The sequence below is a fragment of the Plectropomus leopardus genome, chromosome 1, assembly GCF_026936395.1.
Source record: "Plectropomus leopardus strain MGB_pleo_1.0 chromosome 1, ASM2693639v1, whole genome shotgun sequence".
NCBI classification, from domain to species: domain Eukaryota; kingdom Metazoa; phylum Chordata; class Actinopteri; order Perciformes; family Serranidae; genus Plectropomus; species Plectropomus leopardus.
The window spans coordinates 12290396-12305978 of NC_142176.1; the positions used below are offsets into that span (position 1 = coordinate 12290396).

At 40.9% G+C, this 15583-nt stretch overlaps 2 long non-coding RNA genes across 5 annotated transcripts in view; one reads left to right on the top strand and one right to left on the bottom strand.

Annotated features, from left to right (window-relative positions):
• LOC148190371 (uncharacterized) overlaps positions 1 to 15583 on the top strand; it is a 185081-nt gene that overhangs the window by 96128 nt on the left and 73370 nt on the right. The window lies entirely within an intron of this gene.
• Positions 13049 to 15583, bottom strand: part of LOC148190372 (uncharacterized) — a 63459-nt gene continuing 60924 nt past the window's right edge. The window contains exon 3 of the long non-coding RNA XR_015777424.1: positions 13049 to 13367. This is a non-coding gene — a long non-coding RNA (uncharacterized LOC148190372). The remainder of the gene's footprint in view (positions 13368 to 15583) is intronic.

The following is a 15583-nucleotide window of genomic DNA, read 5'->3' on the forward strand; positions in this document are numbered from 1 at the left end:
TTCGCTGACTGTTTGGATGTTTGGTCCAGAGTCTGACAGTGGCATTTTTTTATTACTAAATCAAAACAAATACTCCTTCCATTTTACAGCAACTTCAAATTCAAGTTAGTAATGAGCAATGACAAAGTAGGCTGAGACTCCCATGACTGGAAACATTTGTGTTAGAGTTAAAGCTGGGGTAGGCAGTGTAATTTTGGCATCATTAGGCAAAAATCCTGAGTGCTTTGCCCTGACCTCCAAGCCCTGACTTCCCACTGGATCAGCAAACTTTCTGTTGCTGCTGTTACACGGGTTAGATGTGGCATTGCCAGTCCATTGTGACACCCAGTACTTGGGAATTTGAGCTGGTCAAATTAGAGCCACTACAGCTGCAGATCGAAGCTCCGTCTCCTAAGCTTCTGCCTGCTCTCTTACCAGGAAAGCAGTACACTGCAGCAGAGAGACGGAGAGTTAAGTGCCTGCCTGTCTTGCTAATTATTGTCTCATTTGTGGTCTGGTAAACAGAGACAGAGGGACAGTGGGGCAAAGAGGAGCTGAGCAATGAACTGTGTGCAACTCCACAATGAAAAAAGACAAAATAAATCAACATTTGGGAAACACTAGGCTATGTATGAAGCACATGCATTTACCCATGGTTGTCTGGTAAAAGAGGTTTAGGACAGAGTTGCAGGAGGAGGTATTTGCAGATCCTGTCTAGTATTTTTGCCTGCCCCAGCTTTAAGGACAAGCCATGCTAAAACACTTTCTGTTGTGCTTTCCCAACACTGTCTTCTTCTAAGTGCTCCCACAGTCTCTATATTGACAGATTACTAAGAGGAATGGTCCGCCTGTCCTCTTTATATTCAAAATGAGGTTAGATTAATGATATCATCGCATAAATTGGATGCTGGATGACCAGATGGTTTCAGGGACATTGCGTATGTGCAATCACAAAAGGCAATGTAAGGACATATTCTTGAAAAAAAAAAAACAATTAGTGGATTGTTGGTTTAGCCAACAATATTTCCAGAATATAAGTGAATTTTATTCAGTCGCCTAGAGCCTCTTGCTACTTGTACAAGGGCAGCCCGTCACTAAAACATCCATTTGCTATAGCCATTTTTTCTCTACAGGGTCATGGCAATCTGACTCTAATTCCAGCATGCATTAGGTGAAATGGAGGTGAATGAAATTTCTTTTGAAATGCTCACAGCGTTCAAAGTAGCATTTAAAAATTCAAAAGCAACGTCTCTTTCCAGAAACTGTGGCCCAGTTTTTTCTGGATAATCCACAGAGGCACTGCCACTGGAAGCAGTTTGTGCAGGGACTGTTTCCCCAGGAAAAAGTAATTTAGACAAATCCTAAAGCATATTGTTTTGTTTTTACATGAGTAAAATCTTTTTAATTCATACATTTGTTTTGGCAGTGGTAATGCAACTTGCTGATTTACTTATGATTTAACAGTTTGCTTGCTTCGCTGTACATTGACATATAAGGAGCAGCTGGTTGCAACTGATTCCTTTACATGAAACTATTACAACACTACATCACTATTAGTTACTGTTTTAAATTGGATAGATAGGATAAAAAACCCACCATTATTAATTTATTGAAAAGTTTATTTATCAGTAATAGTTATTCAAATTGCCGACTTTGAAGGGGTAGCCCAAATTACTTTGTGTGTAGGCACAGCATAGTTTCACATCTATCTGGATGGATTAAGTTTTTTTCTTCCCAACCAAACCAGAGTTGGTGATTGTTAGAACAGCGCAAAGATGAACTAAGACTGCTTTTGTGAGTTTTGTTTTTTTTTTTTTTTTGTCTGGTTTTACAAGGATAAAATTAGTGTTTTTTTAAATGGGGTGTGGTTGGTTTGAAAATAGCGGTTTTCCTGGTTAAACAAAGAGGATCTGACTCTTTATTAAAAAAGTCTATATCTGTAGGGATTCTTTCCATAACGTTATCTAACACTTGTAATAATCTGAGCCTGTCAGTGGCAAACACAGCACTTTTAGTGGACATAAACTGATGGTACACAAACCCTTAGTGGTTACAGTGCAGCATGTTTTGTTCTTTCAGAGTTTCATAAATTGTTGGACCCATTAGTCATATAGACACAAAAACGTGAAAAAAGGGTCCAGTTTGAAAAGACAGAAGTTCCCCTTTTCACAATAGCACACATACAGCACAGTGGACATGTTTTACAAGCTTATAAAACTGTTCACGTTGGAACTATAGTATGCATTGTGTAACCATGAATTATGAATTGCCTAAGCACCACGTCACTACTGGTGTTTTGAAATATACCGCTGTGGATGAAACGCTGTTCTCGTGTGCGAAAGCATGTCCCCTGACGCTGAGATCCAACGTCACTGGAAGAGACAGAAATAACGTAGATAATCTAATTTAAATATTTATCCTCGGGAGACAAAGGAGGAAGTGCTCTCTGGCACCACTGGCAATAGTACTCCTCCATTCCTCTATGTCCCTCCAACAAGTCAATAATCTAATAGTTCATATCTTCCTCACTCCAGATTTGTCAAAGGTATTTAAAACACTGTTGTGATGGAACTGGTGAGCCTCTGGTGGCAGATATCTGGGTTTTTCCTGATGGAGTTTTACATTAAATATCTGCAAATGAAGATTTTAGACTAATAAAATAATAACTCAAACTGATGAGACAATGAAAAACACAAGAAATGAGAGGAAAACCACCAAGGTTGCACTCAAGGACGAGTCAGCATCAGGGATGTTGCACATATTTGCCAGGTGTGCCTCTCTCTCTCCTCTCTTTCTCTCCGTCTCGCACACACATACTCACACTCGGCACCTCTTCTCCAAAAAACCAGGCCAATCTCCTCCTGTCTGTGGAGATTGAGCTGCTCATCAGAGCCTGTTAATTACACCGTTCTCTAAAGGGATGACAAGTTAAGCCACTCTCTTTTCCTGGTTGGGTCTGAGGCATGGAGGCGGGCCCAAAAGCTAATCTCAATAATCCATAGGGTGGAAGGACACATCTTTGCTGTCATCAGTCATTGACGATTTCAGCTATTGGCTAGCGGAAAATAGCTGTCTCCGTCTCCTGCCAGCTTCTACGGAAATATTAGGAAACATACCCGGGTCCCTGCACAGCACTTCACCTCTGTGGTCCTTTAACACCTCCCCCAACCTCAGCGTCCATCTCTGCTCTCCCCGATGCCCTGCTCTATTACAGCTTGAACAAGGACATAATTGCAATTTAACACAGTTACAGACACAGAGGAGATATGAGTGTCTAGTGGGAGCTTGATGGCTGGGTTTTCCTGCTCCCTGGTCTTCAAGGCCTCCTCCCGTGGCGAATACAACACGGCCTACATGGGAGCACTAATCTCTGTATGGTGGGACTTTCACAATGTCTTTATAGCGTTTTTTTGAATATGCTTTGTTATAATGTTTTTGCTGCAAAAAGGTACATCCGGTTATATCTGTACCTCCTTTTGCTGAATCTTTGGAAGCACCCAGTTTGTCATTAGCAGTGCCCCACCTCATCCATGTTACCATCAGAACATGCTAATGCCGCTGTCTGTTTACTCACACTCCCTTTTTGTTGTTATGTTATGATGATGTTTGGAAAAGGTCAAGTGATGCATCTGTTTACCCTAACCTTTCACCAAGAGCTTTTAATTAGTGCCAGCATCACTCAGCATATGGCGTAGTTTGTGTGGGTGCATGTGTTTGTGGGTGTGTTAAGTCGGCTCATGTACATGTACAGATGGGTGACAAATTAAAGGAGAAAAACCGATACGAGCCACCAGAACAGCTTCACCAGTCTATGGCATAGATTCTGTGAGTCTTTCGCACTCTACAGGAGGGATGGAAACGCCATCACTCTGAAAGATATTCCCTTATTGGGTGTTTTGACAATTTTCGTGGATGGTAGGGTTGGGTTGCGAAACCTGGTGCCAATATGGTACGACCGCTACCTAAAGACTGAATCACAACGTAGTTTTCTACCTCAAGGTGGACCAACTAATCTCATTGCGGTGACAATCTCCAAATGCAGGACAGCCAAACATAAATTGACAACATATTCCATTTTTTTCTCTATCATATCAACTCTTGTAACTCTTGTGTTTGCCTGTGTAGCAACTCAAGCATGATTAACACATTCATAGTTATATTTAGGCACTCACAGCTTTTGGTTAATGTTACGGAAGCTTTTTGTACACTCATCATTTGCCCGGTCCACCTCCTTACAACTTGCACTTTTTATTTCCATCATTGCTAGTAAACATAATCCAGGCAGCAGTTCCTCCTCTTTCAGAACATAACTGGCAAAACAAATCAGTGTGTATTAATGTATGACAGGGTTACCTCATGTCTTGTCTTGAATCATCTGCATTCAGTGTTTCTTCACTCACTGATTCATTTTTCTCCTTTCATTTGTCAAGATCAAGATCAAGATAAACTTTATTGTCCCCTCAGGGAAATTTGTCTTGGGCCACAGTACTATACAAAGCTGCAATCACAAGCTATACGACACAGACAAACAATACAGCAAGGTGAGAAAAAAAAAAACAGTCTGACACAAATTAGATGTCACCTGCAGATGAGGAAAGAGAGTTACATGGCCTTCATGTATTGCACCTGCCCTATAAAACTGCACCAGCCTCTCCTATCACAATAATATTGCACAGTATAATAATGCACCAACAAAAAAAAGAAAAAAAAATGTAACTGTTCATGAATAAAAATAAATAATATCCGTGACAGACAGAAAGACAGACGGCATATCACAGATACATAAGTCTTACAGAGCTAATACACAACAGACAAAGAAAATGAATGAGTATATGACACACCACAGATTGAAATTCCATTAAAAAAAATGTTTTATTTATTAAGACCTCATATGGTGATAGGAACAAAGCTCTTACACTGTAACGGGCCTTTCTGCACATGGATAGTCTTTACCTACATTAATGTTCGTGCACAAGGATTAAAATGAAATCAAATAACGATAATAACAAATATAAAATAGCAGGTATTATACAAGGATAAAATAAGATAGAATAACTTCAATAAGAGCAAGATCGATAGAGGTTAAAAGTATCATAACTTATCAGTAAAGATAAAAATGACTAGTGGCTAGAAGCCATAAAATTGCTACAGTTGCTAAAATTGAGCAGGTTACTTGTTAAGTAGAGCAACAGGAGCTGTCACCCTCTTTTATGAGATTGTTTATGCAAATCAAACTGTGGGAGCAACTTTGGATAAAAATAGGGTCAGCAAACATGTTGGTCCATGTGTATACGTGTGTGGATACTCAGGAGTCAACTCAGCAGTTTGCCTTATCGCCTTGTATCTGAGTGAGCTGATAGCGCAGCGGCCTGTTTAGCACTAGTTGGATATTAATTGGTCTAAAATGAACAACAGACTAACCCCTTGAGCAAACAACCCAACCCAGGTCGCTTATTACTTCAAACATAGTCTGATACCTTCACACTTGTCCGGTGCTGTATTATTATTTCACTTTGATTTGACTAAACAAATCTGCACAAGGACTTTTTCTGAGAGCTGTTTTTAATTCTCAACTTTTCTTCCATGCTTCGTTCTCTTCATTTATTTCTTCAGTCCTTCCTTCCTTCCCCTCCTTCCTCAAACGTCGCCTTACATGATGAAGTCTGTCCACTCCAGCCGTTTTCTCTCTAGCCCAGTAAATATCAATAGCATCTGGGTGATATTTACTGGTGTGGGGAAGATGAATGCCCTGCTCTAAATGCTTCAACCTCATTGCCTCTTGGAGTATTAGTCATGTAAACAACGTCTGCTTATTAATGGTAAAAGCTTTCCCTAATGATCCACACCTCACATGAGTCTGAAATATCAAGTCAGGGCATAAAGAGCAGCCATAGATCATCATAATGAATGATGGGAGGCTGGCAGAAGGCTGGGGGAGGAGACCTGTCCCGATGCTAATTCACTCTCTATTTCCCCGCCTGATTCATATGCTGTTTGGTCATAATACATCAAGGCTGTATGATTCTTCCATTAAAGCAGCGAGTTTTGCTTTCACTTCACTGGAGGTTATTTGTCAGCATTATAGGACACTTATGTATTTGGTAGTGATGCCAGTTTTCCCTAAAAGTCAACAGCAAGAAGATACACAAGTAATTGCACGGAGAGATGAAATCACATTCTGACTTCCCTTTTTTTGCGCGTCAAGTTGTGCTGAATCCCGAAGGCAACTCCAGCATGAATGCAAGTAATTTACAAACCTAATCAAATGTGCTCAAAAGGAGCGCTATGTGTCTTTAAACGAGTGTGCTGTTATCTGGCTGACATGATCAATCCCCTGAGAGAATTCATCAAAGCCCTGTTGTCTTCATCACGCTGGATGGTTCTGAAGAAAATTGGCATGTATGTGAATTTGTTCTTGTCAAATGTCGGGTAATCAAAAGCCAGCCAGCCGTAAATAAACAAATTCACTTCACTACACAGTGGCATACTAACTAGCTTCACCGCAGTATTGCTCATAATGGGGTGTGATTATTTTTATGGCGCTGCTGAGCGGTCAATGACAATGATAATTCCGTAATGAATCAGAAGTGTACCTGTGAATTTGCTCTAATTGCCTCTGTCACTTATTCACCACATCCGCGAGCATGTTAGTTTTAATACGTCCATTCTGTGTAAAACACCAACCCGTCCGCATCACATCAATGGGATAATGAAAGTGCCTCAGGGAACAATGGTTAGGGGTCAGGAATGGGCAGCGGTGCATTAACGTTGCTGTAAGAGTGTTACATTATCCACGATGCAGGTGGATGTGCCTTCAGAGCCTCTTAACTCTGATTATTTGATTCACCAATTAGCTCTGAAGGTTTGGATGGAGAGGCTAATGGATGGGAGACTTAAGCGATGTCAAAGCTGCCTGCCTTCAGTGTTTCTTTTTAGCTGAGACCAGCGAGATAAACCCACATGACATGGTGATGAACATGTAGTGGGCATCACATGTAAGAAAAGGTTTATTTTAAAGGGATAGTGTGGGTACTCTGCAGTCGGGCTGTATGGGGTACTTATGCATAGTCAGAGTATTAAATACTTTGTGAATGTGTGATAGTCTTGGTAACATCTGCAAACATCTGCAAATGCAGTTCTGTGTGTGAGTTGGTGTGTCAAGTGACTTGTGTGTTTGTGTATGATTGTCACTCTGAGTTATTGTTGTTTGCAAATTAAAGAAATGACAGATAAGTTTTGTTTAGTTTTTACTGAATATTTCAAGACAAACTGTTTTTGTTGACTCATAAGAGTGTAAGTTAATAATATAATATTTTTGTCATGTCATTAAGAATATTGTTATTGCAAAAATGCCCTGAAATATCATGACATTACTTCAGGGACATGTCGCCCACCCCTATTTACACTGCTTTAATTTTTAGCAATTTCTGCCGGCGAAAAGAAGCTGTTTATATTGCTCTTTTCAAACCTACTCCATTGAGCACAAAAAGTAATTTAACATCTCTAAAACTGGAGCTGCTGGTCCACTGCCTTTTTCGGTTAGTTTGTTTGTGTTATCGTGTGACATTGGCATTTGAAAAGGTTAGTTTGGTTTCACCAAATTCTGGTGGCTTTGATTAGAGCAGATGGGGAGCTGAAGCTGTCCCCAACGGCCAAACTGAACGGCTTCCCCATCAGAACGGGTTGTTCTCATCAAGGTAAAGCTGTGCAAATATAATATAATATAATACATAGCACAGGCTTAAACTGTTTTGATAGGGAATGTGTTTGTAATTTGTTTTTAGAATAAGAATTGTTGTATTTTTGTCTTAGAATGAGCTGTTTATATCTACATACGGAGTAGGTCCTCTTCCAAGGAGCCCCATCATATTGTTCTACTGTAGTCCAGGAAGGAAAAACCGAAAACTGCCTCTAGATAGGGCCATTCACATGTTCATGAAAGCCACCGTAGTTCTCCTAGGCGTTTGGCACACTGGAGAAACTTCAATTCTGCAACCTCTCTGTTAAATGCCACTAAATCCTACACACTGGACCTTTAAAGATACAAATGAGGTGTTTTCGTGTTGCTGCAGTTTCTATAGCATCTGTGCGTGAGAGAGAAAATGTGGGAGTATTGCAACACAGGCAAGACACAACCAGGGATTATCCCTGCTGTTTTCTCCTCTCTGTTCCTGGCCTCCAACTTGAGCAACCAAGCAGCTCTGGAGCTTACACTCTGTTTTGAAAGACTGGGAGGAATTGTGTGACTAACCTGTACAGGAGGGGGTGGAGATTTGTTTTGAGATATTGTTGGGTGGAGCATTGGTGGCATGAATCGAAACATTATCTGGAGTGGTACAAGGACCTTGGAGTGTTGCCAGGTTTTCTTTTTCTTCAGAAGTTAATGTTTGCAAAAAATTCCCAAAAGGCAGTTGAATGCATTAAAGCACTAAATTGCACATTATTGTCATCACAGTATTTTTTTTTCAACATAAAGCCTGTGTTACTGAGTAGGCGAGTGCCAATATTGAAATATGTGTGCTCACTAAGCAGGGAGGGTCTCACGAAAATCCGAGTTGCATCTTGGTAAGTGCTGAATTCAGTGTTTTTTGAGCTTGACCCATACAAGGGACTAAAACTCAGGAATATGTCAGCCTCTGCTGGTTAGACTTTCACCATTTTTCAAGGACATCCTGTCTCTTACAGTTCCTTAAACATCATGAAAGTCAAATACCTACTGGAGTATTACTTAAATCAAGATCTGTGTGTAGTCTTTACACTATATGAGTGTAAGGTGTAGTCATGACAAGTAGTTGGGAAGCAGGGTGGCAGCTACATAAACAGTAGTTGTCAGTGATTGGTTGTTTGTCACGCTGGCATGGACAGTCACAGCTTCATGTTAGAGATAGCTGCTATTCGGTCCACTGAGCCTGGATCTTTCAACTTGCATAATCATCAGCAATTCTGTGTGCTGGAGTGCCTTAGTGGGCAGAGAAAATGAGCTGATATCAGCTCAGAAAATCACTTTATGTTGCTGGGATCATTTTAAAAAAGATGGTAGTCTTTGAAAGGCACCGGTTTGGTAAGTTGGCCAAAATGCTATGTAGAGAACATGTTGTTCTGCATGAAATCTGGTCCCAAGAAACAGATATTCCCTAACCAAATGCCGCGGGTTGTAGAATAAACAGTAGCTTGCAATTTGTATCAGTCCTCTGTTAACATAGGGCAATATGAAAATTTCATATCATCAGTATCCCGGCCAAAATAATTGCAATTTAAGATATAATACTGATAATGATCAAAATAGGCTCACAACTCTTTAAATGCCAAACACTGGAATTACTTTGACTTATATTTTGTTAAGAAACAAGTATTTTTTTAGTGCATCAGAGCTGGGACTAGACAGCTTTCATTCCCAGCCACTTTGTCACATCCCTAGGTGTGTCATATCAAAGCCAAAGGCAGCCTTTGGGGTCTTTAAGAGACACATTGGGCTTTCAACTAACAATACAGAACCATAGCCAGCAATACTTATTTAACCTTTTTTAAACAGGAAAAATGCCATTGAGAGCGAGCGCTCTTTTACAAGGATGCCGTGATTACAGAACACAAAATCAATAGAGGCACTCAAAAAATGCTGGCAGCAACTGATTTAGTATAATGAGTGAGAAAGTCTGCATAGGGTGGGAGAGAGGGGAGGTGGATGGGTCACAGAAATTTGGACTTTCATCCTGGAGACCACAGTTTGTGTGCTGTGTGAAACCGAAAGTCAGTGTTGTCTTAATGTAACGTTACGCAATTTATGTACAACTGCTTCACACTCATGTCACTCAGGCAATGTATTTACGCCATGTTATGTTACGCAACAGATATACTTATTTTAAGCAGAAACATGTTTTCCCCAAACCTAATTAAGTAGTTGTTTTGCCCAAACTGTACTGTGACAGTTTCACAAAATCATCCGCAATATAAAATATTTAAGACTGGACTTGAATATTCGGCTATTTAGACATTTGTTAATTGGGTAGGTAATGGTTTTCATTTTAGGGATTTGGATATTTTTGTTTTGTTTTGTATGTTTTTTTCAGAGGACAAATGTTATGTCAATGTTTGTGAAAAACAATCTTGATTCTTAGTTGTTGGAGTTAGTATGCTCCGCTTCTGTTTCGCAGGGCTTTGATGGTTATTATTTAGTTATTATGAGTAGATTGTAGGTCTATAGTAATTTGTCTATGCTAATTAAGATTGTCACATGCTGTGTAATGTCAAAAAAGTGCATAGAAAGGTCACTGAATCCAACAGCTCTGGAGTTTGTAATGCCTTCATCAGTCTAATCCAGTCTTTCCTATGACATTAATAACCTGTGTGCGGACTGAAGCTTCGATATTTTATACTGTACCATCCCTAATTTTCTGTCAAGTTTTGTTTTTTTATCACTTTCATTTTAGCCTGAGTGCATTCTGAAGCGTTTAATTTGAGCAGTCATCCAGTCAAATTCCCATTAGACCTGCAGTCTAGTCACGTAGACTTTACTGTGCCTGCTTATGAGGTCACCATTCAACGGTCAACTGCCCAGTAAGCACTGGAAGAGATCAATCACCATTTCCACTCTGACAAACTCTAGAATCCTGTCCAAGAAGGGCGATCACTCCCATGGGTCCGGATCAAATCTCCCGGTCTCACACATAGTGCATTACTTATGACCAGAGAGCCACTTGACACAGGAGTGGTCAAGATTATTGCTTTATTGGTGGCAAGAGGATGTCATTTGAGATGCAGCACAAGTAGCCAAGCTTTAAAAGCACAGTGGCTCTCAGATTCCCACTTGTAAAAGTGCTATCAGACCTGTCCAGCCAGCTACGGCGCCTGTGCTAGCCTTGGCACTGGCACTAGGCTGGAACTGGGCCGGGCCTGGGGCCGACTGCACATGAAAACACAGGGACCATATCCTGAGAGGAAATACAATCCCTCGCTCCTTCCACAACTCCATCCCCCACTGTCTGCTCCACCAGAGCCTGGATCTTCTCTAGTGAGAAGTGTGTTTGGGATTGTGTGTATAAGTGCCGGCATGTTTATCTTGTGTGAGGGCAGCGGGTGTGAGGGGTCACTGTGTAAATATTGTTGGAAAAAGGAGGTCTTGTGCCTGCGTACGTTCCATGGAAGAGTTTGCTTCTCTGCGTGCATTTTCTTTTTCCGCAGTCCCACATGTATATCATCCTGTCAAAAGGGATTTTGTGTAGCTTTTAATGTGAACGTGTCTTAGCTAAAGCCTTACAGTACGCTGTTATGTGGAGAAGCGGGGCTGAAAGTGATGACACAGGATCACTTCGTTTCACCCCGCAGCCTCAGCTTGACCCAGGGCTGTATCATAATAATAGCTCTGTGTGACAGCCATACTGCTCCACTCAGAACAAATGCTAGATGACAGTTGTTCCTATGTGAGGACCAGCAGGCTCTAGCTGCTGCTGGTGGCCTCTCTTCAGCTCCATTGTACTGAAGGTAACAATACAACTGAATGGTACAGAGCCAGAGCTGGTGATGCTGAGGCAGTTGTACACAGCACCCAGAGCAACATGCGGCTATTAATAATGTAGCTGGGTCAAGGCACTGGGGAAAGGATGAAGCCGAGAATGGTGTGTTCAAGGTTGACTTCACATCACTGAATGTACATATTACATACATACACAGCACTGGAGTCCCTGACTGATAAAATAATGGATGTAGCTACCATGACGTCACCTGTTGGTGTGTGGGCTGCCATTTTGAAGCCTCTTGTTCTGCCTTTTGGCTGTTGCCATCCATTTGGCTGATTGGGTGGAGCTGTGAAGGAGCGAGGGGTAGGGATGTCCCGATAAAGTTTTTTTTCCCCCCTGATCCCAATCTGATTCTTTTGACAATGAGTATCTGCCAATACCAAGTCCCGATCCGATACTTGTATTTATCTCGATAATACAGCGGCACTATGCACACTTCAAGTACTGTAAAGTTATTAAAATTAAACAAGTGTATATACTTGACAGTTAAATATCTCTGCATTGCAATACAGGAAACATGTCTGCATCTGAATTCCTAAGGTTTGGGTTTTTTTTTTTCTTCAAAGTAAATAAACTAAAGACAATAAAACAGACTCAAGTTTTATGGCTCCTATCACAATTCCACATAGTGCAGCATTTGTTTTTTTCAATAAAATAACAAAATAAACAAACTAAAATGTGTCTTTAGAAATAGCTCCTTTAGTGTAGCATTATAATAAAATTACAGAACACTATATATGAGTAGTTTGATCACAATTCCACTTCAAAGGAGTGTTATAGCTGAACTTTAACATTCCCACTCACAACAAATAAAAATTGATCACAATTCCCCTTATTAAAGCATTATAGTAGAATTAGTTCACTAAAAATGAACATAAAATTCAATTCCACTTAAAGTGGTGAAGCAGCTTCAGTTGAACATGAAAATAATCTGTTTCTACTTACTGGAGCAGCAGCATTTCAATAAAACCTGAATATCCGCTGCAAGTCAAACTCTCCGTTTATGACACCTGTGTGACGGCGGAAGAAAGAAAAGGATTGGGCGGGGCGTGTGCTCAAAATAACCAATCCTGATCAGTTAAAAAAATGCCTTGAATGGACCCAGTACTGATCCTTCTGGTCTTATTGGGACATCCCTATTGAGGGATGGATCTAACTGACATCCCATGTTTTCATATGAAATCCTGGAGAATCAGGTCCAGGTCAGATCCCTAGTTTCCCCTTCACACATGTAAAACTCAACAGGAGATTGTCTTTGTTGATTATCTGATGCAGTCTCACCTGTTTGGTCTAGGTGAGGGATAGCGCCTGGGTAAAGTGTGCAGAGGGCAGGACATGATGCAGATTACAGCACGGTCACATAGTCTTTTTTTAATCTGGTTATAAACAACTTTGTCTTTTGCTGGAAACATGTTTATTTCTGCTGTTAAGTTGGACATTTCAACATCTATGAGGGTCTATGGGCTTTGGCATGCTTTTGGAATCTGCCTCTAGTGGCCATTCAAGGAACTGCAGTTATCGTCACTTTCTCATTTGCTTAATTTTGCAGCCCCGCCACCTGACTGGAATAGCAAGGTGCATGAAAAATCCCTTTGTGGTTTGCATTTCATTCACACTCTCCAATCAATTCCCAGTTCCAACCAATCAGATGACACGTTGAGCCAGGTGTGTGAATGCACTACTAATCCCATACCCATACACCCCCTTCAGGATCAGGGGAATCCCCAAGCTTCAAAAGAGCGATCTGGTTCACTACAGGCTGGCCAGGTCGGATGGCTTTGACAGGGTCATTGTTTGTAATGGCCATTTTGTGGTTGGGGGGGACACGGGAGGGTCGAGTATCAGGCCGCCTGGACAAACAGTCACCCCACTGTTCTGCAGCAGAGAACACACAGAGAAGCCTCAATTAGTTTCTCCAGTAATCTCCCTCCTCTGTCACATGATCTGGGCTGTTTGTAATAACACACAGGGGGCCGGGGCCGCCCCGGTCAGGAAATGAGATGATCCATGGATGACAGCTTAGACACACAGCAGCCACTTATCTGTTATTACTATGCTGCAAAAACAATCTCACTCTCCCCTGTGTGTGTGTGCACACATGCATGTGTTTGCACGTGATTGCAAGGACACGCACAAAATGAAGTGTGATATCAAAACAAATCAGAGATCAGGAGATTAGACGATAGTTAAGGCTAATCCAAAACTTTATGTGTGTGTGATTGAAGGGTAATCACAACTTGTTGATACCACTGCCAGGTTCACTGTGATTTTGGAGCTGTTTTTTCTTATAAGGACACTGCTGTTAAACCTTGAGCAATCCTTTCACTGTAATAGGCCTCTGTCAGCCCACCAGAGGCCCAGCGTCTGAAATAATCAGCATCAACATCACCTGTGTCATGTTCTCTGTCAGTGATGTGGATATTCTGCTCCGCCCTGTACTGTATCCATCCTCTCACTGTCCCGCCGAATATGTAGGCACTATCAGTTAAGGAGCAGGACTGCAAATGATGACTATGTAGAGTGTACACACAGATCTCCATAAGAGAGAGAGAAAGAGAGAGAGAGAGAGAGAGAGAGAGAGTGAGAGAGACCTCCTCTGAAAAGCTTCAGTTCAAAGGCTGAGACTTGCCTCTCTCTTTGGCTCTTGGCAGAGTCAGAGATCAAAGCTAAACGCCGAGCAACAAATGTGTGTTTCTGTCACTGGCGATTTGTCTGTGTGTTTGATCAGCAGCCTCCCTTATCTCCCTGCCTCACTCTGCTGCTAATATGCAGTAATGGACTGCCTTTCATGAGACAAGAGACGGGAGCTTGATGTGAAGGATGTGACTGAGGTGAATGGAGCAGATGGGAGGACACTTTGCAGACAAATCACACAGATTCCTGAAAACTTGACAGTGCGTGCACAGTTATATGTCCATGCACATAGATTAGAAATAATTCATGTCCATCTGTAATTGGTCCGACATTACTGCCCTATAAAGGCTTACCTCTGAACACTGAAACTGAGAAAAATGGCTTTTGACTGTTAAGCCAAATATGGTATGTGTAGAAAAGTGGTATTTCACATTAAATAGGTATTCATAAAATGATTTAATGCCAAAAAGCCATGATCAGTGATTTGACCTATGACCCCAAAAATGCATTAAAATTGTAGTTACTACACTCTGCCTTCGTATGACTTTACGCCCTTGGTCACACTGCCTGCGTGAGCAGAGCTTCATAGTCAGTGTAGCTGCTGAATATCTAGATATTTGGAGTCTCGTCTTTTTTTTTGAGTTGATATGCACAGGTTTTTTGTTTTTTTTTTTACAAAAAAATCAACAGTAAAAATTGATTTTTTTTATAATCAAACATTCAACCTTTAATTACAATTTCAATATCTGTATCTGTCACAGTCAGGAAGAATATAAATTTAACTAAACACCTCCTGTTTTGTTTCAAATTAAAGCCTTCTGACAACATTTATGTGGATAGAATACCTTTATTTGTTAACACAAGGCAATTTATAGTTAAGTATTTGCAGTTCTGTGTTGTTGACAGTGCTGTGGCTTGCACGGCTTCATAAATTTATGATACAATACAATAAGATAAAATGCAATGCGATGTGATACTATATGATACAGTATATCTTTATTGTCCCTTTAGGGAAAGTCTTGCACACTGATGCTGTGCCCATAAATGCCATCACAGCTGCGATAAAACAACCACATACAAGCAAAACAGCACTAGGTTTACTAAATCACACCAATAAATTGCATGTGCAAATTATTGCACATACATTGCACATAACACATAATGCACACACCCCATTGTTGAGACATCATAGAACTATTTCACATCCCTGCAGTCTTAAGCAGTGTTGTTTAAAAGCTAGATAGAGGTAGGAACAAAGGAGTTTTAAAACAGTTGAGTTTGCAGTGGGGAACTCTGTATCGTCTGCCAGAAGGCAAGAGCTGTAGCGTATCGGCTTTTAATTGTGACAATACAAAACTCACAGGAGCAGGGAATGCTGTGGTAGCAATGCTGTCTGTGTGAGCACTGCATGTGTGCGAGCCGCAGCAGTTAAGCTATTTAGCCGTCATGCACTGCTC